Here is a 22,457-nt window from a genome sequence, read left to right on the forward strand (position 1 = left end):
GCAATCCCACACAAAATAATAAATAACCATTCTACCATTAACTAACCACACCCTATCACTCCTCCCAAAACAAATACCTAACTTACCCATCCCATACTAACTCGGATGACATGTATGTTTCCCTTAGCCAATAAGGTCGGGGAGAGTTCCACAGTGCCTGTACGCAAGCCCTCTCCCTCAAGAATGTTACCTACACTGTTTTATGGGCAACTCCCTTAGCCAATAAGGTCGGAGAGGTGTGCCTAATAAAAACGGTACCAAATTGCAGACGACATTGAACGCCTCCCTTAGCCAATAAGGTCGGGGAGGGGTGCAATGTTCCTGTACACAAACCCTCTCCCTCAAGAATGGGGCCAGAACTCACAATACCTGCAAGAGCCTACCGCAATTGCAGAAGTCCTTTACTAGCCAAAGGAAAGAAAGAATGCAATGATTAACCCAACTCTGCCAACCACTAACAAAACCTACAATCCTCCCAAAAGAAAAACTTAACCCACCCAACCTTACTCACAATCCCTCCTATAAAAAAAAAAAAAAAAAAAAATGCTAACTCTCCATCCAATATAATCAATACCTACAATCCTCCCAAAACAAAAACTTAATATACCCGAATCCTCCCAAAACAAAAACTTAATATACCCGACCTTTCTAACAAGCCTTTTTGACCCTCCTAAATAAAGAATAACATATGACTCAATACAACTATTCATTAGCAACACAAATCATATCATTCCTAAGAAATCCTACCATACTATAAATTAACCCAAGAACCTCCAAAGCCCCCCTCTCCTCCTCTCGCCTCCCCCTCTCCTCTCCTCCCCCCTCCTCCCGACAACCGAACCATACCTGACCTTATATCAATTATCCTAACCCTCCCCCTCTCCCCTTACTACATTTCCACGCAAACGCATACACACTCACACAACAACCCCCCCGAAGCAAAAAAGTAATTCACCTCAACTCAACATACAACCTCCACCCCCGCCAATCCCCAAACACAAACTCCCCCACCCCCGCCAGACAAAGCCTCTCATAACACCACAACTCTCCAAAACCAAATCAAACATACCCAACCTCTATACCAGCCACTGTCAACATTATCGACCTAACTCAAGACTGAAACCAAACAACCTATATCTCACTCTCATCTCCGTTCACAATTTGACAAAGCTCAAATCTGTCCCCTGCTATTACTAAATAACTCTCCTACGATACACTCATCCTTCCTTACTACGAATACTTTGACATTTCAAGCTCAAAGATTCAAAACTCTTCCTCCAACTCTCTCCATTTCTCTCTGACATAGCTGAAAGACCCACAACTCTCAGAAACAAATCAAAACATACCCAACGTCTTTGACATCCAATTCTCAATAAAATCGACCTAACTCAAGACTGAAACCATTCAGCCTATATCTCATTCTCGTCTCCGTTCATAATTTGACAAAAAAGCTCAAATCTGTCTGCTGCTATTACTAAAACTCTCCTACGATACGCTCATCCTTCCTTACTATGAATACTTTGACATTTCAAGCTCAAAGATTCAAAAACCCTTCCTCCAACTCGCTCCGTTCCTCTTTGACATAGCTCAAAGACTTTACCTTCATCTTTATCCAAACAACCCTACGACTAGCAAAATTTCTATATTTTCACCTTCTCTGTTTACTTTGATCGTGTGTGCCTGTGCGTCCGTCCACCTGCGTTTCTCGGCTTGCGCCGCCGCCGTGGCGGGGCGGTTCTTCCTACGCTCTGCCAACACTGCCCGAGCTAAGACGACAATCAGAACACCCGCGTTGGCCCTTTGCTTGCTCGGACCTGCTCCCGCCCTCCCTCTGCCTCGTCCTGATTGTGGTTGTTGCACCCTCAGGGCATTTTGCCTACCCCCTCACGCAAGCGGTGTTTAGCCACTGCACCTGTTCTCTCCTGCTAAAATTCACTTCCATCCTCCCTTTATTCTTCCTCTGAACCTCCTTCCCCCCTGTCACTAGCATTTTTCTTCTTCTTCTTCCAGGGACCACACACGAGTCGCCAGTCGCAGTCGGGAGCAGTCGCAATCAGGAGCAGTAGCAGTCAGAGCGAAGTGGAAGCCGGAGAAGGAACAGTCACAGCTGATTGGCTAGTCATTGGACCTCTCCCACCTTCCCACGTACCCTGGAAAACCCAAGCTCCTAACCGCCATTTTCCTACTGACAATTCTGTTGATTCGATCAACACATTGAGCCTCTCCTACAGTATCGGACCTCCCTTAGGAACCCCGAATGCTGCTGAGGGGCTTGGTGTGAAGAGAGAGTCGGCAGTGAGTTTTCAGACCTTTTTCTTCTACTCTAATCCTTCTCTTCCGTGCCGTGAAAGGACCTATTCCCCTGTCAGCTGACGTACAGGGGAGTATTCGTCTGGAAACGCCCTCTGTCCCCACACCTCGCTAGTGCGTGTTTGTGTGAAGGGTGGAGGGTCAGCACAGCCTGCCGATTCGCCTGGGGACCCCTGTGATAGTGCAGGGCCTCCCCTACGTGAGGGGCGCAGGAAATTAGGGACTGTTAGGGGAGATCTCCATAAATCTCCAATTCAAACAGTTAACATGCCTTCAATTAAAATCAAAGTGGACCGTACCATCCAACCGTGCATGGACCTCGCCTCACTTATTTTCCAGCTGACCTGTATATTTCAGATCCGTTCCTTCACCAATGACGACATTATCAAAATATTTGTACAAACTGATGAAGATGCCGACCTATTCCACTCCCCAGCAATGAACAACAGACTGAGGGACAATGGCCTAACGGTCCTCAGTTCACCCGAATACCGCGCAAAATGCACCCTCATATGTAGAAAAGTCATTCCTCAGATCCTTGACAACCCTAACCTATTGACAGAACTCAACTCACAAAACACCCCCCAAATGACATATGCAGCCCGGATGGGAACTCTCCCCATGTTAAAAATCACTACGGCTACTCAAACTGACGCCATCAAATTAAAATCATACGGAATTAAAATCGGCAGCAATATCATCCCCTCAAGAGACATTGAATTCCAACACTACATACAGGTACACCAATGTTTCAATTGCTACCAATTCGGGCACAACACCAACCGTTGCAGTAATACAATAACTTGCTCAAAGTGTGCCAATCAAGGCCACTCATACCGAAACTGCACTGCCACGGTAACAAAATGCTGCAACTGTAAAGGCCCTCACGCTGCTATCAGCAACAAGTGCAAAATTAGACTCGACAATAGCACAACACCACTCCCTCCCCGCCGACCTTCACCTCCTACAGCACCACCTCCACCTCCCCACCACTCACTCCCTACTGCCTCGGCCCTCCCCACCCGCACTTGCTGGACCAACAACGTGACCGCCCCCCCACCCTCCTCCGACATGGATGCAAAAATCACCACCATCATACTTCTGGCACATACCCTAAGCAACGGAAACAGGTCTCTTTTTCTGAAACTGGCAATTGATGGTTTGAGGGAGAACGGCCTCCCTACCATACACATTCCTGATTCCTTCAGAACCGGTCCCGACCTCATCTTCCCCACTGCCCCCATCCCCGACCGGACCAGCATGCCACCCCCTCCCCCCAGAGAAGCCACTGCAATCTCCCTCCGCCCCTCCACTTCTGCCATGCCCACACCTGACTTATCTCACCAACCTACTATTACCTCACCCCCCGGAGTAATCAGTCGAAAACCTCCCGACCCCTCCACCTTGACCTTGCCTACACCTGACTTTTCCCACACGACTACGATGAACTCCCGAACCTCCAAAATCCGAACCAAACCCAATCTTCCCCTAACACCTCAGACTCCCAAGAATAAAATGGCTGCCCATCCCCCCACTGAAATGGTGGTCAAGACCACTAGACCTAAGAGGAAAAACACCTCCCCCCTTTCTTCCTACACACCTGACTGCAAAAGAATTATAAAATACACACATCCAACTAAATCTATAATTAAAGTAAATCTATTCGGCACTACCCCAAAGAAAACAGGAAACAACCCCGACACGAACCTAGCACACTCCACTCATCCTCCCGACTCCCCCACACACACAGTCACGTAACCGCCCATCCCTCACCTACATACACCTCACTCAGACCTCGCTCACAGTCACTCGACAAGTTAGACCTCATCCCTGCACCCCAGAATTTCAATCTCATATAAGTAACAAATTATACAACATGATCACCATTATGCAATACAACTGTAGAGCATATCACTCAAACAGACACGCCATCTCTCTCCTCATACAAGAACACAACCCAGACATCCTCCTCCTTAACTCAACATGCACAAACACCAAAATCAAGCACTTCGGCTACACAAGCAGACAATCACCCCACGAACTATTCGAGGGCGTTGCAATCCTCATCAGATCCTCCATGAAACACGAATTCATCACCAACTTTGCTTTCAAGCACTTCATGGCCGCCAAGATCTACACTCAACACGGACAGATTATCATCTGCACAACATACTCAAGACCTAACTCGCGTATCCCCTTCACAGACCTAAACTCCATCTTTAACAACTCACACCTACCTGTAATACTAATGGCCGACCTCAATGCACACCACACCGCATTCCAACACAACCGCATCGACCCCCTTGGCCAACAACTACACGCTTTGGTCACTCACAAAAACCTTCACCACATTGGCCCTTTCTTCCCCACATTCTACGCTGCTCACGGCAAAGGCACTCCAGACATCGTCATCACCAACACCCCTGCCCTCCAATTCCAACACTACATCACTCCCGGCCCCCTATCAGGCTCAGACCACATTCCCATCACTCTTCACCTCTCCAACAATCCCATCCTCCTCCCAACAACCTCACCTCAATACCAGTATCAACACGCAGATTGGGATGCCTTCAAAAAAACACTCTCTGAACAACAATACACACTCAACCTCGAACACCAACCCACTAGGATGATTGAGGAAACCTGGACACACCTTTTCAACACTATCACCGCCATAGCAGATACCCACATTCCTAAACACCGGTTCAAGAAAAAATACTCCTTCACACCCTCCATAAGAACTCAACGCCTACTTCACTGCTACAGGACACGATTCGAACTAAACAAACTTAACCTAGCACCAGTTTCCACAGACATCTCCACACTAAGAACACACATCATCCATAGCCTCCGTCAAGATCATGAGGTTCACTGGGCAAAACTCGTAGAGGCTGCCCAGGAACACAGAACACATAACCCCCGAGAATTTTGGCAAAGGATCGCCAAGCTGAAAGGAACTGCAAAACCCCCCTTTGATCACCTGCTAGTAAATGGTAGGAAAATCAATGAGCCAGCCGACGTAGCACAAACACTAAAACAACACTGGGAACACATTTTCCACCCACACCCCCCCACACAACAAAGGTACATCTTAAACCACATAAACAACATCACCACACACATGCAAACACTTCACGACAGAACAACTCCTGACAACACAATAGATACCTCCACTCTCACACAGGACCACACCCTCACTGCTCCTTTCACCCCAACAGAAGTCGCACAAGCACTGGACAAAACCAAAAAGAAAACACCAGGTGACAGCAATATTGGTCAAGCAATCCTGAAGCACCTGCCCCGAGAAACAATCACAGCCATTACATACCTCTACAACACCCAACTGGCTACAGGATACTTCCCAAAGCTCTTTAAGACAGCCACAGCCGTCATGATACCTAAACCAAACAAAAACCCAACAGATCCTCAAAACTACAGACCGATCAGCATACTAGAAGTCTTAGGCAAAACTTTTGAAAGACTATATAACACCCGCCTCAGATACCACCTTGAAGATGAACAACTACTGTCCTACAAGCAGTTCGGCTTCAGAGCACACCACTCAACTCAAGACGCACTCAATATAATCACAAACTACCTCCACATGAACAAAGATGCATACAAGATAGCACTCATTACAAAAGACGTACAAAAAGCCTTCGACACAGTTTGGCACGATGGATTACAGTACAAGATATGCACCAATTTTAACCTCCCTCAAAAAGCACAACAATTACTATGTAACTTCCTAACAGACAGAAAAATGAGGATAAAAGTCACACCTGCCTACTCTGACCACTTCACACTGCATGCAGGAGTCCCACAAGGATCAGTCCTGTCCCCAACACTATACATTCTTTACACAAACGACTTACCCGACCCCTTACACATCGACTCTCTGACAATACAGTACGCCGACGATGTAACCCAACTAGTCAGACACAGAACTCTTGATCACCTAACAGACAAAGCTCACAGGGAACTCGAACAAGTTACACAATGGGAACTCCGATGGCGAATACAAACCAACCCGAACAAAGCACAAATCACCTACTTCGGCACCAAAAGACGACAACCACGTCACATTTACCTAAACCCCTACATCGCCTACCCTTCACCTATAACTATCAAACGAACAAACACAATCCTAGGAGTCACATTCAACGACACCCTCACCATGACACTACACACCAATATGAAGGCTTTGATCGCAAACAAAACACTCGGGAATATATACAGATTCAGAACCGCATCAATCAAAACCAAAACACACCTATTCAAAGCCCTCATACGCCCACTATTGACTTATGCACCTAACACACTCCAGCTAGCACCACCATCAAGCGCCAAGAAACTTCAAGTCATACAAAACAAAGCACTAAGATTCATCCATAACACACACTGGTCATCCTTCACCCGAAATAGTCATCTACATGAACTCAGCTCCGTCCCCCCACTTAACATCTACTGGAGACAACTAGGTGACAAACAAATAGAATCACTCCTCACTACTTACCCTCAATGGGAGGATTATTTCGACAACATCATACTCCCACGCAGATTCAGAGACAGAAATCCCTCCATACTAAACAGACCAAACACTCCCCTCCCACCTCCCTTGTATTAATAACTTCCCTATAACCACACCCAAAAAAAAAAAAAAATAAAAAAAAATAAAAAATAACCATTCTACCGTTAACTAACCACACCCTATCACTCCTCCCAAAATAAAAACCTAACATACCCAGCCGTTACTAGCAATCCCACACAAAATAATAAATAACCATTCTACCATTAACTAACCACACCCTATCACTCCTCCCAAAACAAATACCTAACTTACCCATCCCATACTAACTCGGATGACATGTACGTTTCCCTTAGCCAATAAGGTCGGGGAGAGTTCCACAGTGCCTGTACGCAAGCCCTCCCTCAAGAATGTTACCTACACTGTTTTATGGGCACCTCCCTTAGCCAATAAGGTCGGAGAGGTGTGCCTAATAAAAACGGTACCAAATTGCAGACGACATTGAACGCCTCCTTTAGCCAATAAGGTCGGGGAGGGGTGCAATGTACCTGTACACAAACCCTCTCCCTCAAGAATGGGGCCAGAACTCACAATACCTGCAAGAGCCTACCGCAATTGCAGAAGTCCTTTACTAGCCAAAGGGAAGAAAGAATGCAATGATTAACCCAACTCTGCCAACTACTAACAAAACCTACAATCCTCCCAAAAGAAAAACTTAACCCACCCAACCTTACTCACAATCCCTCCTATAAAAAAAAAAAAAAATGCTAACTCTCCATCCAATCACTAATCAACACCTTCAATCCTCCCAAAAGAAAAACTTAACCCACCCAATCGTACTCACAATCCTCAAAAAAAAAAAAAAAAAAGCTAACTCACTATCCAATCACTAATCAACACCTTCAATCCTCCCAAAAGAAAAAACTTAATATACCCGACCTTTCTAACAAGCCCTTCGACCCTCCTAAAAAAAAAAAAAAAAAAAAAACAAATAAATAAATATAAAAAAAAACTGACTCAATACAACTATTCATTAGCAACACAAATCATATCACACCTAAGGAATCCTTCCATACTATAAATTAACCCAACAACCTCAAAAGCCCCCTCTCTCTCCTCGCCTCCCCTCTCCTCTCCTCTCCTCCCCCCTCCTCCCGACAACCGAACCATACCTGACCTTATATCAATTATCCTAACCCTCCCCCTCTCCCCTTACTACATTTCCACGCAAACGCATACACACTCACACAACAACCCCCCCGAAGCAAAAAAGTAATTCACCTCAACTCAACATACAACCTCCACCCCCGCCAATCCCCAAACACAAACTCCCCCACCCCCGCCAGACAAAGCCTCTCATAACACCACAACTCTCCAAAACCAAATCAAACATACCCAACCTCTATACCAGCCACTGTCAACATTATCGACCTAACTCAAAACTGAAACCAAACAACCTATATCTCACTCTCATCTCCGTTCACAATTTGACAAAGCTCAAATCTGTCCCCTGCTATTACTAAATAACTCTCCTACGATACACTCAACCTTCCTTACTACGAATACTTTGACATTTCAAGCTCAAAGATTCAAAACTCTTCCTCCAACTCTCTCCATTTCTCTCTGACATAGCTGAAAGACCCACAACTCTCAGAAACAAATCAAAACATACCCAACGTCTGTAACATCCAATTCTCAATAAAATCGACCTAACTCAAGACTGAAACCATTCAGCCTATATCTCATTCTCGTCTCCGTTCATAATTTGACAAAAAAGCTCAAATCTGTCTGCTGCTATTACTAAAAACTCTCCTACGATACGCTCATCCTTCCATACTATGAATACTTTGACATTTCAAGCTCAAAGATTCAAAACCCTTCCTCCAACTCGCTCCTTTCCTCTTTGACATAGCTCAAAGACTTTACCTTCATCTTTATCCAAACAACCCTACGACTAGCAAAATTTCTATATTTTCACCTTCTCTGTTTACTTTGATCGTGTGTGCCTGTGCGTCCATCCACCTGCGTTTGTCGGCTTGCGCCGCCGCCGTGGCGGGGCGGTTCTTCCTACGCTTTGCCAACACTGCCCGAGCTAAGACGACAATCAGAACACCCGCGTTGGCCCTTTGCTTGCTCGGACCTGCTCCCGCCCTCCCTCTGCCTCGTCCTGATTGTGGTTGTTGCACCCTCAGGGCATTTTGCCTACCCCCTCACGCAAGCGGTGTTTAGCCACTGCACCTGTTCTCTCCTTCTAAAATTCACTTCCATCCTCCCTATATTCTTCCTCTGAACCTCCTTCCCCCCTGTCACTAGCATTTTCTTCTTCTTCTTCCAGGGACCTCTTTCTAGAACCTTCACTGCTAAAGCCTGCCAGCCTGTTTTTCAACCGTTGACGACTTGAACGAAATCGACCACCTCACCACCATCACTACACACAACCGGTAAGCTCGTTGCAGACAACGCCCTTTCTGTGCTTCCCTACTGATCAGGGGTGACTCCTGATCAGAGGCGGCCCTGATCGGGTGATCTGTAACGGCTTTCTGTAGCGGATTTGGGCCGCGATCCCATTGGTGTTACTTGCACCTCTGGCTGTTTTACCTTGTTCTTCCTTCTTTTTTCGCTCTGGCCTGGGGACCTGCACCCTAGAGGTGTATTCGTCCTTGGGTCCCCCCTGTAACTGTTCACCTCCACTGTAGGGGTTTGTGAACACGAAAGGGGGTAGGAGCAGAACCCACCTCTCCGCCGAGCCTTCCTGGGAAACCGTGATCGTGCGTGTTCCACCTAGGAAGGGGGTCGCAAATCCTTAATCCTCCACCCCTCCCCCGAATAGGTACACATCAAGTTCACGCCTATAAGTGAACATTCAGTAACACTAGGGAAATAGGATCCCCTGACGGGGCTTTCGGGACAGTGTTGCGGGAACCACTCTACGACCACTCGACCAACAAGTGGCGGTGGGGAGTGTTGTAATTCTTGTAACAAACTCTGTCCTGGAATAGGTAGGTCTCAAGTCTGAAATCACGCAAGGGTGGCATGTCCACCACACACCCTCTAGAATGAGGGCACACCGGATACGGATACGCTCCCATGAAGGGGGCGTGACTGACGGAAGAAAAAATGAATTAGCAAGACTCCTTACTACAACACTACTGATCAAAATTTCCAACCTTATCACGACCAAGGACTCCTTCATCGCCCTGTGCCTGACTGAGAATGATGTTGACCAACCCCTATCGAACGACAGCACAAAGAAACTGAAGTCCGCGAAATTCGAAGTTGCAATCCCTCCTCAACTCCGAGCGAGGAAGTCAATCGTGATCAAAAAATTAGATAAAGCAATCACTGAAGAATCTAGCGAACAGGAATTGGCATCTGATATAGAAGACAAAAATGAATGGGCCAAGGTGGAGGAAGTTGTCAAGCTGCCCAGACTGCCATCCATGCTGAAAATACGGTTCACTGAAATAGCCATGGCCCAAAAAGCAATCCAGGAGGGACTGTGTCTCTCCTACTACCACGTCAGCAGCAGCCAGGTGGAGCAGGAGGAATTCTTCCCCATAACTCCATGCTGGAATTGCTACCAATATTCACACATGGTAACAGACTGCCCTAACAAGGACACTAAGCACTGCTCAGAATGCGGGAATAAGGGGCACACCTTCAGAGAGTGCAAAAACAAAGACAACCCCAAATGCCTAAACTGCGAAGGGGATCACAGAACACTGGCTACTCGCTGCCCCATACGAAAAGCGATAGTCAATCAAAAGAAGGAGAAGGAGAGGGAGAAGACACAGGAACAGCAAAACAAGACATACTCAGCTGTAACCAAACTAACCAGAGAAACGACAAAGATCCTCGAAAAAGTCGCCACACCACCCCCCGCAAACCAACCTATTGTGCTTCAGCTTGGAAATAATCTTTCTGTAAAAATAATGACATCCATAATCCACGCCCACATAATGAATATAGCCAGACCTGGAACTTTCGCCAAGGCAGCAAGAGACATGTTCGCCGCCAACAACCTGCCAGATATGGAATTCCCAAATGATGTGCCTTCCTCTGAAATCTTCAACTTCATTTACAAATCAGAGAGCACTGAAATCCAAATACCAACAACTCACGAACCATCAACTCACGAACCATCAACACAAGAACAGACTACCTCAGACATACAACCCGAGCCAGCAAGCGATGAAGAATCAATGGAAGACTCAAGCGAAGATGAAACCACCACAATAACAGAACAAGCCGCCAGAGTCAAAACCCCAAAAAAGAACCAAACAGGAACTAAGGTACCACCTGCTACGGAGAACAAAGACCTAGGGCATGAAACTGGTGTCCGATTTTACTCCACTACAGCTCCTCCCATAGTCTCAAAAGAAAGATTAATGGCAGAAATAAGGCAAGGCAAGATCAAATACACATACTCAGACAAAAACCTAGATGACTCACATATTGAAACACTAATGAAGAAGGGAAGAATCCTCACAAAACACAACAGAATAGAAAGAGTTGATCAGTCAACATTTAAAAAGATCCGCTTGGGCCTGGACAGGAGGCTGTCAGGGGAGCACCGGTCAGCAAAAATGGCGCAAACCAGCTCTAGACACCAGCCTTCATAATAAATAAGCTAAAAATAATCCAACACAATGTCTTAGCATGGATCCCACAAAGAGCAAGCGAATTATACAACACATACCGTAACATAGACCCAGATATTATTCTCATCAATTCGCATGGAAAGAAAAACTCAGAAAAAATAAAACTATTTAACTACACAGTATACCAAAAAAACAACCAAGACACACCACATGTTGGAATAGCCATAGCCATCAAACGAAACATACAACACAAGATACACGACTCATTTCAGGAAAACTTTCTGGCGATCGAAATTAACTGCCCAACAGGACCTATTATAATCGGCACCTGTTACCTCCCTCCAAGAAGACCCATATTCCCATTAGCAGACATGCTCAAACTCCTGAGAAGAAACATACCAGGATATTTCTTGGGTGATTTAAATGCTCGACATCGCGTCTTGGGACACCAGGACAACAACGCCGTGGGCAAGATTTTAAACATATTACTGAGTCACGGCAACGCAATTCACCTCGGCCCGGAATTCCCCACATACATCAGTGCAGGTAAAATCGGACATCAAGACATAGTATTAACAAACCAGCATCACCATCTTAACCTGCAAATGGAACCCGGCCCAATAACCACCAGTGACCATCTCCCTATCGTAGCCACACTCTCCACGTCGCCAATTCAGATCCCTGCCAGGACGAGATACAGCTACAGCCGATCCAACTGGGAGGAATTCCAAAATGAGTTAAGCAACCACCAAATAACCCGGCTAAACAACAAACACACCTCCCAAATAGACAGCACACTGGAGACATGGTACGGAAACGTGATCCAAGCAATGGAACACCACATACCCACGACCACTCACCGCACATTACCACACCCCCAATACACACATCAATCAAGAATTTTACAGACACAGTTTAGTAACTTATTCAAATTAATCCTAGAACATGGATGGACGCCAGAATACAGAATACAATATTACACCATACACGATCAACTAAGAGACATGTCCAAAGAAGCATACGTGAATAACTGGGAGAAATTAATAACAGACACAGAAGCAACTTACCACGACCCGAAAAAATTCTGGCGAAAAATTAAAAACCTAATGGGAATCTCAAGCAACGAGTCAAACTACATTTTAAATAGCAACCAAATCAAATTAACTGAACCCAAAGAACAAGAACCTGAATTCAGAAAATACTGGAGCAAAATTTTTCAAATAAGCCAAGAAGATAACCTGAACTTCTGTATGAATACCGAGCAACAAGTAACCAATCACATGACACACACAACCCACATCTGGCACCCAAGTCCCAGCATAGACACAAACGCTTTGGACGATCTTTCCACACTGATTCAACCAATCACCGCAGAGGATATTCAGAAAACAATAATCAGTTTCAAGAATAAGGCCCCGGGCATCAGTAAAATTAACAAACCCATACTCCAGCATCTACCAATCAACATGATACACCAACTCAGTCACATTTTTAATGCAGCACTTGCCTCTGGCTACTTCCCAAGAAAATTTAAAACAGCAATCATCAGACTTATATCAAAACCAGGCAAATCCCCAACCCAAGTAGCAAACTACAGACCAATCTCTCTCCTAGAAATACCGGGAAAAATCCTAGAAAAAATAATTAACCGCCGACTGAGAACACACCTCGAATTTGAGGAGAAATACAACCCCAGACAGCATGGATTTAGAAAACATAGAGGAACCCATACAGCCTTAGCCCTAATTTACGAAAACATAGCAAACGCGATGCACAACAACGAGCAATGTAACGTAGTACTAAGGGACGTAGCTAAAGCATTCGACAAGGTCTGGCACCTAGGACTCAAATACAAAATTACCACCCAAGAACTTCCCAACAACTTTACTTCCTTTCTTTGCAACTTCCTCGACAATAGAGAGGCCAAAATTATCATAGGTAACCACACAGGCCCAAGCTTCAAATTATACAGCGGAGTACCACAGGGAAGCAACCTCTCGCCAACACTCTACACAATATATACGGCGGACATGCCACCTCCTGTACACGGAGAATATGTAGCCTATGCTGATGACGTCACACAAATCATCCGACATCCAGGCAAGGGCAAACAGATGATGGCAAGGATAACAACCCACGCCATCGAGCAAATCAACGAATATGAAAAAAAATGGAAAATTTAAACCAATACACAGAAACTAATGATAATACATATTGCCAGAAAAAACCCTACACCAATCACAGTTAACAACGTACCTATACAATACTCCAACCAAAGTAAAATTCTGGGACTCACAATAACAAGAACAGGCATAGCAAAACACGTAAAACAACGCAAACAGACTGCCCAATCACAACTCACGAAACTAAGACGATTCAGCAAAATGGACACCAAAATTCAACTACACCTATACAAAGCACTTATCCGCCCACACCTAGAATATCCACCAATACCACTCAACACGATCAGCAAATCCAGTCAACTTAAACTTCAAGCAGTACAAAACAAAGCTATCCGTAGAGCATCAAAGCAACTTCCGCCATACACCACCAAAATACAAGAACTACACGAAGTATTCAATATAGAACCACTGAACATACGTACACACAGCCAAGCACAGAGAGTATGGACCAAACTTGAAGAGATGGAGGACCCATTATTCTCCAAGTTAAAAGAAGAAGGAACAACTAAAACACACAGCTGGTGGCCTAAGAGCTTCCATGCTGACATTACAGAACAAGAACCACTCTACACAAAGAGGTAAACAAATAACACTACCACCGGACAAATAAAAATTAACACCCATTACAATAATGAATATCTAGCTAGCTTAACTCCTCCCCCCTCCCTCCTCAACCTCCTTCCCTGAGCGGACGGGCTTGTGCTGCACGCTGCCTCCACCCAATCATATCAACTCGTCTCCGCTAGGTGGACAGCCCACCTGCTATCTACCCCTCCCACTCTTCTTCCCGTTTCCACGCTTTACTTCTCTCTCTCTCCTCTCCTTTCCCAGTGCAAAGTCATTTGCCACTTTACTTCATTATCATCATCATCATCATCAAGGGAGGACATCCTACACTCAACTACTGGACCAGGAACATCTCTCTCAGCTCCTCACCTAGTCACGCCTAAGCACTGCGCTGTACAACAATATATATACAGGAAGCGCATCGTGAGTTTCTATCCAACCTCATTCCTGAGTGAAGGTATCTACATGTACGTACGTTTGTGTGCCCATACAAAGAGATAATAGACAACTAAAGAGAATTGACAACTGGCCACATACAGTACGCTACAATCTTGTTACTATGCCAAAGAAAGTAGTTCCACAATGTTCAGTTTTATATTAGGAGGGATAGCCCTCACTAGATAGCAAGTTCCTCATAATTGATATTATAAGTAATACCCCAAACGACTTAATCGTGAGAGGGAGAAACTTAAGGTCAATTTGAGATAGAAGAAAACTTGGCTTACCTCTATACTTTAACAAACTTATCCTGGCAAATCAATCTAAAGATGGTGGTTGAGATACTATTAATTACTTTATGAACGCGCATGCGTGCGTAGTGTCAACAAAGGCTGTAAGAGACTGCTCCTTAAAATTCGTATTTCTGACGAATTCAGCGCGTCTACCAATCCCAGCCTGTGCAGACAACTATAGTAAGACCCAGTTATCAGCACAGTGGCATATATTGTTTTGTTACTTTTGGACTTTGTCATTTTTTGGGGATAAAACATCTGGTCCTACCACCCGATCCCTCTGAGCAAAGTTTTTCAAGTTTGCGCATGCGCAATGTGATAGTGTGACGTCATTACCACTCCACCTGACTGCAGTGTTACCAACGTGCCCTATGCCCGCCTTAAACGCTCCCGTTCGTTGGAAACGGCGGCAGTAGGTGACAGTGATGCTGACGACTTTCTTCTTGAAGACACGTCAAAGAAGAAGCAGAAACCTCAGAAGTCAGGGTCTCCAGCAGGGGCCACGGCTCCCCCTTGCACCCCTTCTGGGGCTATAGAGGGTGGACTCCTGTCATCGGGGTCCCCAAGTGAGCCTACATGTGGCTCAATGACCGACCCTCCGCCGACGATGGACATAGGGGATTCCCTTTGTCTCCCTGCCCCGTCGCGCCTTCGTCGTCTCGCCTTCCCTCGGGACTTGCCTCTGAGCACACGGACGACCTGGTTCTTCCGTCACTGCTCTCCACTTCAGGACTCAACACTTCGCCTCCGCCGAGGTCCCACAGCCGTGATAGTCACCACACAAATGGACGAGACGGTACGCCTGCTCACTCAGGTGGGCTTTCCTGCTCCCCAGGGGGAGGTGATGCTGAAGTTCACCATCATCACCCCAGAAACTCGTCGTACCAAGGTAATGGTTCGCCACGTACCCTGGGAGATCCCTATCGACGATCTTCGCCCTCTTCTCCCACAACTACTGGACATGGAACGCCGCATCAACCCGGTCTCCAAACGTCCATCCAACGAACTCATCGGCTGGTGGGTGGGCCCCCTCCCCCCGAAGGTGAATGTAGGACCAATTCACAACTGTCCTCTCGACCGATTTATCGGAACCCCGAAAATCTGTGGTCGTTGCCAATCGTGGAAACACCGCACCTGGGAGTGCACGAGGATGGTCGCCTGCGGTTTCTGTGCAGGTCCTCACGACACAGTGGAATGCAAATCGAAAATTCAGAACAAAATCCCAGTTATTCCACGGTGCGTCAATTGCCATGGCAGTCACCACGCCTGGAATGCCAATTGCCCACAGCGTCCTGGCACTCGCCCGGGGAAAACTTACCTTGTACCACCGCCCTCGTCTCTGACGAAGCCCCTGTCAACCAAACCTCAATCCTATCCACCACCGCCTCTTCCATCCACCAAGGATTTCCCATTGATCTCCTCTCCTCTACCACCCCCTCCATCACCCCTACCACCCATCCTTTCTCCCCTCCCTCCCTCTCCCTACCGTTCTTGGAACAAGGTCGTTGCCGGCCCTGCCACACAGTCACCACCATCTCCTGCCCACCCGGACCCCCGCTGTCTCTCACCAGCACCACCACCTCTTACTCAACTGAACCCTCACCGTCCCTCTCCGTCGCTACCACCACCACATGCCCAGTCGGGCCCTCGGCAATCCTCGCCGCCACCTCCAGCTCATGCACAAGTACACCAAGTTGGTTCTATGGAAACAATCACTCTCCGTCTGGATCGCCACTCCAAGCAAATCAACCTTCTCTCAGCCCAACTCGACTTGTTTGTGAAAACAATTGCGACATTGCAGAAGCAACAACAACTCATTCTGGACACCCTGACCCAACAGGGGCGCATTTTGCAAGCCCTGATGACCCGCCTCCTTCCATCTCCCGAGATGGAGGATCCATCCCTCGCTCTCCCACTCCTCCCTCTCCATTTCTCTCAACAGAATTTGGTACCTCCTCTGGAGCCCTGTCTAGCCCCTCCGACTCATCTCACACCGGAGGCCGTTCCCTCCTCTTCTTACAATGGAACATCCAGGGACTTAGACCTCGCCGGACAGACCTCGCCCAGTTTGTGCTCTCCCATCAAGTAGATGTTGCTCTACTTCAGGAAACCATCACAGACGATGTTACTCCACTCCGCCTCTCTGGCTATTCTGTTTACACCCTGCCTCGGTACCGTGGGCAGGCTCGTGGCCTCCTCACCCTTGTGCGTAACACCATTCCATCTGTTCGTCTCCCTTCACCTGACTCACATGGACCCCCGTCTGAATTACTTTCTGTCTCCCTTACTCTTGGTGACCGGACCCTTCGTGTAGTCAATGTTCATTTCAAGAGTGATTCTCTGGACCCCCAGGTTCTTCACGACCTCCATGATGGGGTTCCCACTATTGTTCTTGGCGACTTTAATGCCCGCCATCCCACTCTTACTCCGGATCATCCCACTCCATGTACCCTTAATGGATCACATCTCTCACAGTTTCTTAATGGGGATGATGATGTTCGCTTTCTTTGTCCTGACGATCCTACTCGCCTCCCCCATAGTTTCCTTGATGTTGGCTTACTATTGAACGGTCATACTTCCTTTCATCCTACCGTCTGCACCGAGCCTGCTCTGTATAGTGACCATCTTGCCGTTACTACCCATCTCAGGCTCTCCTTCTCTGCCCCGACATCAACTCCTTATCGATCCCCTCGCCTTCGTCTCACACAAGATGCTGTTCCTTCCTTTACCCAATACCTTTCTACCTGGGCGGATTCCTATGTTGTCCCTCAGTCCCTTGACTCTTACAGCGCTGATTTTGTTGATGCCGTGTATGACTCTGTCAATCGCGCTACCCCTCCACGCCCTCCCCGTCACCCCAGAAGTGCCACCAACTACTGGTATCGTATCCCTGCCATGAGACATCTCCGGCAGGTAACCCGTGATCTCCACTCTGCCATACGGAGGTCTCGGTCTCCAGAGGACTGGGAAGACTTCAAAAATTGGTGCTCCTTTGCAACTCAGGAGCGCCGTCGGATACGTGAGGCGGACTGGCTATCCTTCACGGGATCTCTATCGTTCCAGTCGTCACCCTCTTATGTATGGAATCGGATTAATGCTATACGGGGTACTCGACGGAGGCCTCCTCCCCACCCTGACCCCGCCTCCCTTGCCTGCTCTTTAATGGAGGACTGGGCACGAGCTTCCTCCCCTGAGGCACTTCCAGATCCAATGCAGGAGGCAGTGCAGGCCCGCATCGATGCGTCTGAGCCTGTTGTTCGTGCTGCTCTTACCTCCCCTGCCCCCACTGATCATCCCATCACACAGTTCGAGCTTGACAGTGCTCGTCGCTCTAGAAAAGACACCTCTCCTGGGGATGATCAGATAACCTACTCCGTCCTCAACGCCTGTACTAATATTCCTAACGGCCCCTTGCTTGCTCTCTACAATATGTCTTATGAACATGGGGTTCTCCCGTCCAACTGGAAAAATGCCACTATTATCCCCATCCCTAAGCCGGGAGATCCTGGGAAATATCGACCCATTAGTCTTACCTCCTGTGTTTGCAAGATGATGGAGAGGGTACTCCATCGTCGCCTTCTTCACACCATAGGCGGCTTCCACAACTCCCTCAATGGTTTCATTCAACATCGCAGCACAGCACACTCCATTGCTTCCTTTTATTGCAATCAGACTGCCCGCGTCTCCGTCTTCCTTGATATCAAGGGAGCCTTTGATACGGCTCAGCCTGCCCTCATTTTAGCTGAACTTGCACGGTTAGGGGTTAAAGGGAGACTTCTACAATGGATCGCCTCTTACCTCACTGGACGTCAGGCCCGGGTTCGCGTTGAAGGCTCTATGTCTCCTGTTCAAGAAATGAACCTCGGCACCCCTCAAGGTGGAGTCCTGAGTCCCACCTTGTTTAACACTCTCATGCACTCCATTGCATCACTCCCGTGGCCGACAGAAGTTGTCCACTCAGGATATGCCGACGATGTCCTCCTCCAAGCCCCTGACTACCTCAGCATGCAGGAAGCCCTTGATCTGGTCTCCAGAGAGTGTGATTCACTTGGTTTCCTTCTTTCAACTGCGAAAACAAAAGCCATGTGGCACGGTCGTGTTGTACCTCCACCCCTTTTCTTATCAGGAACGCCCTTGGACTGGGTTAATGAGACAAAATACCTGGGTGTGTATGTAACTCGCACACGTTGTCAGATCCCTGAAGTCCGCTATCTTCGAGACATATGTTTTCGGCGTCTCGCTCCCCTCTCTACCATGTGCAGGGGTTCCCTTGGTGCCAGCATCCCTGTACTTCTCACCATGTACAAGTCTTTTATTCGTTCCTGTGTCGACTACGCCGCCCCTGCCCTCGTCAACATTAGTCGGACTGCTGTCAACCGTCTCGAAGTTATCCAGAGGAAAGCTGCTCGTATCATCCTTGGGGCTCCTCAGTGGACACGCTCTACTTCTCTATATAACGAACTTGGTCTTTCCCCCTTACAGGATCGTGTCCAGGAGTTTTACCTAAAAACTGCCGTTTCCATTCTACGGGATCCTAGGGGCAACTATGTCCAAACCAACTTGACTCCTGCTGTTCGAGACCGACCTCCATCTAGAAGACAGTGGCGAGGGTCACTCATCCGAGCCCTTCAGGAACACGACCTCCTGCCTGATATTGTTGTCACCCCTGCTGTTGGTTCGTCTCCTTCTCCCTGGCTGGATTTTCAACCTGAAGTGATTGCCCTCGGTGGACCGCTCCCGAAATCCCAGGTGAACCCTGTTATTCTCTGCAAATACCACCTCTCCAGGATCGCTCACTGGTCCCCAGGTAGGGTCGTCCTCTACACTGATGGTTCTGTTGACCCCGCTACAGGTAGGGCCGGGGCTGGTGTCTACATCTCCCGTCCTCATGCCCCTGAGCCTATCAAACTGTCTCTCAGAGTTTCTGACGGGGCATCCTCCACTCAGGCTGAACTAATAGCCCTCCTTGCTGCCCTTCTCGCTGAGGAAGAAGCAGATGGTTTCTGCCCCTTGCTTGTCTGCTGCGATTCCAGGTCTGCTCTCGACGGGATCGCATTTGGATCTGGGGAAAATAAGGACCTCATCCTCCGAATACGAGGGTTAACATCCACACTTCAGGATGAAGGCCGTCCTGTGACATTCCTATGGATACCTAGTCATGTCGGTATCTTGGGGAATGAGGCAGCAGATGACCTTGCCAAGACTGGCTGTAACAAGGCCACACCTGACTACGTTGTTCCTCGAACACTCTTACAGATTAGGACCCAAATCCGCCGCAAACAGAGAGAAGCTCGGGAAGCAGCCATCCCCCTGGACTCCCCGCCCACATGGTACGATGTCCTCCGTAAACTTCCTGACTTCTCGTACGTCTACGGGAAAGGGTCGCGGAAGGGGGACGTGATTGCTGCCCGTATCATCATTGGTTATGACTTTGCTTGGGAGATTGGTATCCCCACATCCCCTGAGCAACGCTCTTGTGCGTTATGCAGAAGACCCGACAGCCGCACCCTTATTCACTACCTCCTAAGATGTCCCCACACACAACGCTTCCGTGACGCCTGCTGGACCACCACTCCACGACCCCCTGACGGAGACACGATGATCCTCCCAATATTGGCCAGATATTTTGTAAATAATATTAATTATGTGTTAAAGGAACATCCTTCCTTCCTTAGGCTTTAATAAGCCCCTTTATAATATTTATACTGTATATACTTTTCACACTTGCCAGATGATTCTGGTGTCATTGTACAGGGGTACCTAGTGACAGCACTAGGATCCCGCTTCCTCTATCAAGGAATAAACAATTGAAATTGAAATTGAAATTGAATTACTTTATTTTGGATCTAATTTGAAATCATCTTGATTTAGACACAAGAAAAACGCGAAAATAAATATCAATAGTTAACATTTTCTAGCCCCGTATGTTTGTAAATGAATAAAGTTTATAAAGCCAAACTTGTTTATTTCTATCACATGCTCTTATTTTTAATTTGGAAATTTTTATTTTAGTATACTACGAATTATAGAAAGAGTAATCATTTTATTTGTTTGTAAAATGAGATAAATAACATAAAAAAGAAGGTTCAGCGCAATGATGGTCAGTCAAGTAAGGTTAGGGTTCAGGATGATCATGTTCGTGCATACTTACCTGGCACAAGAGATACCGTGATCACGAAGGCGGTTTTCCCAGGGTGAGGCTCACCATTGCACTCCGGTGATGCTGACCCTTGCGATTAACCCAAATGTGGTTAACTCGGGTGTGCAATTTTTGTTAGCGGGGGACTGCGTTCGCGCTATCCCCCTTATACATATCATAAGGGACTGTAAACGAAATATAAAGTAAGGTGCAGCGGCGTATTTGCACCGCTTAACAAGGTCTCTGTTAATAAATAGTACTTGATTTATGCTTAAGCGTCAGCGAAGAATTTTTTTCTACGCTACTTTTACATGATTTGTATTTTGACAATTTTGTGTGAATGAAAAGATTTTCAAACTCTCCAATTGATGCCTAGTAACTCATAATACTGAAAGAAGTTTTTAATAGTCTGTTAGGAAAACGTGTTAATCTAAATTTTTGCCAGTATAATATCGAGACATTTTTTTGAGATTAAAAACTTTGATTGAGACAGAAAAAAGGAGTGTTATGTCCTCATGACACAATAGAGAACTTCAAAATATTAACTGTACTCATGTTGTGAAATGAGCCTGAACTTATCCTAATGTTATATCCAACGTTATCCTTGCCAGGTCCTAACACACCTCTTATCCATGTTTGTCACATCATACTCATGCATGTGTAACTCCGCATATTGTAACCTACCAAGGACCGAATAAACGGACAATTACATCCTGCTTTTTTGCAACCCAGAAAGAAGTCGCACCTGTGTCTGACCGTGACATATATACAGCGATTATAAGACATTATATGCCCATGGCCATCTTTAAATAAAAGGTAATATATTTGCTTTAATTTCTACCCATGGGGAGTGGACCGATCCCGGAGATACTGCAATACCGGGCCGATCCGCGGCAAAGGTGGAGCAAGCCCCTAGCACTTCGCCATGATCCAAAAATCAGTTTAATATCGAAGATCCCACATGGGGATCGTATCAGATATTAAGCTGATAAGAACAGATTTTATTTAAATGAATGATACATTGTTTTTTATTTACAATAGTTTGGGTATTCTAGTAATTTGTGGCAATTGGCTGACTATCTATTACATTTTATACATAGTGTTCCTATTCCACTAACTAGAACCTATTCTTTCTTCTATCTTGACTTTGGGTTTATTTCACCCTGCATACTGTCTAGCCCCTGAGGTATGTTCTATATAAATCATTCTCGACCAGCGAATGGCATCACTTACACACAGTTTCCTGAAGAGGCGCAGGTATCCCTTTGATGCCAGTCTCTTCGTCAGCTTCTCGTTCTCCGGGTCGTATGCTCCCAGGGGTCCCACCATGAATGCAGCCACCTTCACCTGCTGGTATTGTCTTCTCATCTCTGCTGCCAGTTCTGCATACTTTTCTTC

The 22,457-nt window shown here is 46.7% G+C and overlaps 1 non-coding gene and 1 pseudogene across 1 annotated transcript; one reads left to right on the top strand and one right to left on the bottom strand.

Moving 5' to 3' along the window:
- The first annotated feature begins 21,063 nt into the window (after positions 1-21,063).
- Positions 21,064-21,226, top strand: LOC121877905. Its single transcript, XR_006091063.1, has one exon. It is a non-coding gene; the product is annotated as a U1 spliceosomal RNA (small nuclear RNA).
- Positions 21,227-21,904: 678 nt separating this feature from the next.
- LOC121877906 lies at positions 21,905-22,077 on the bottom strand (annotated as a pseudogene).
- Positions 22,078-22,457: the final 380 nt, after the last annotated feature.

Source organism: Homarus americanus, unplaced genomic scaffold, assembly GCF_018991925.1.
Source record: "Homarus americanus isolate GMGI-L3 unplaced genomic scaffold, GMGI_Hamer_2.0 scaffold58264, whole genome shotgun sequence".
Classification (NCBI taxonomy): Eukaryota; Metazoa; Arthropoda; class Malacostraca; order Decapoda; family Nephropidae; genus Homarus; species Homarus americanus.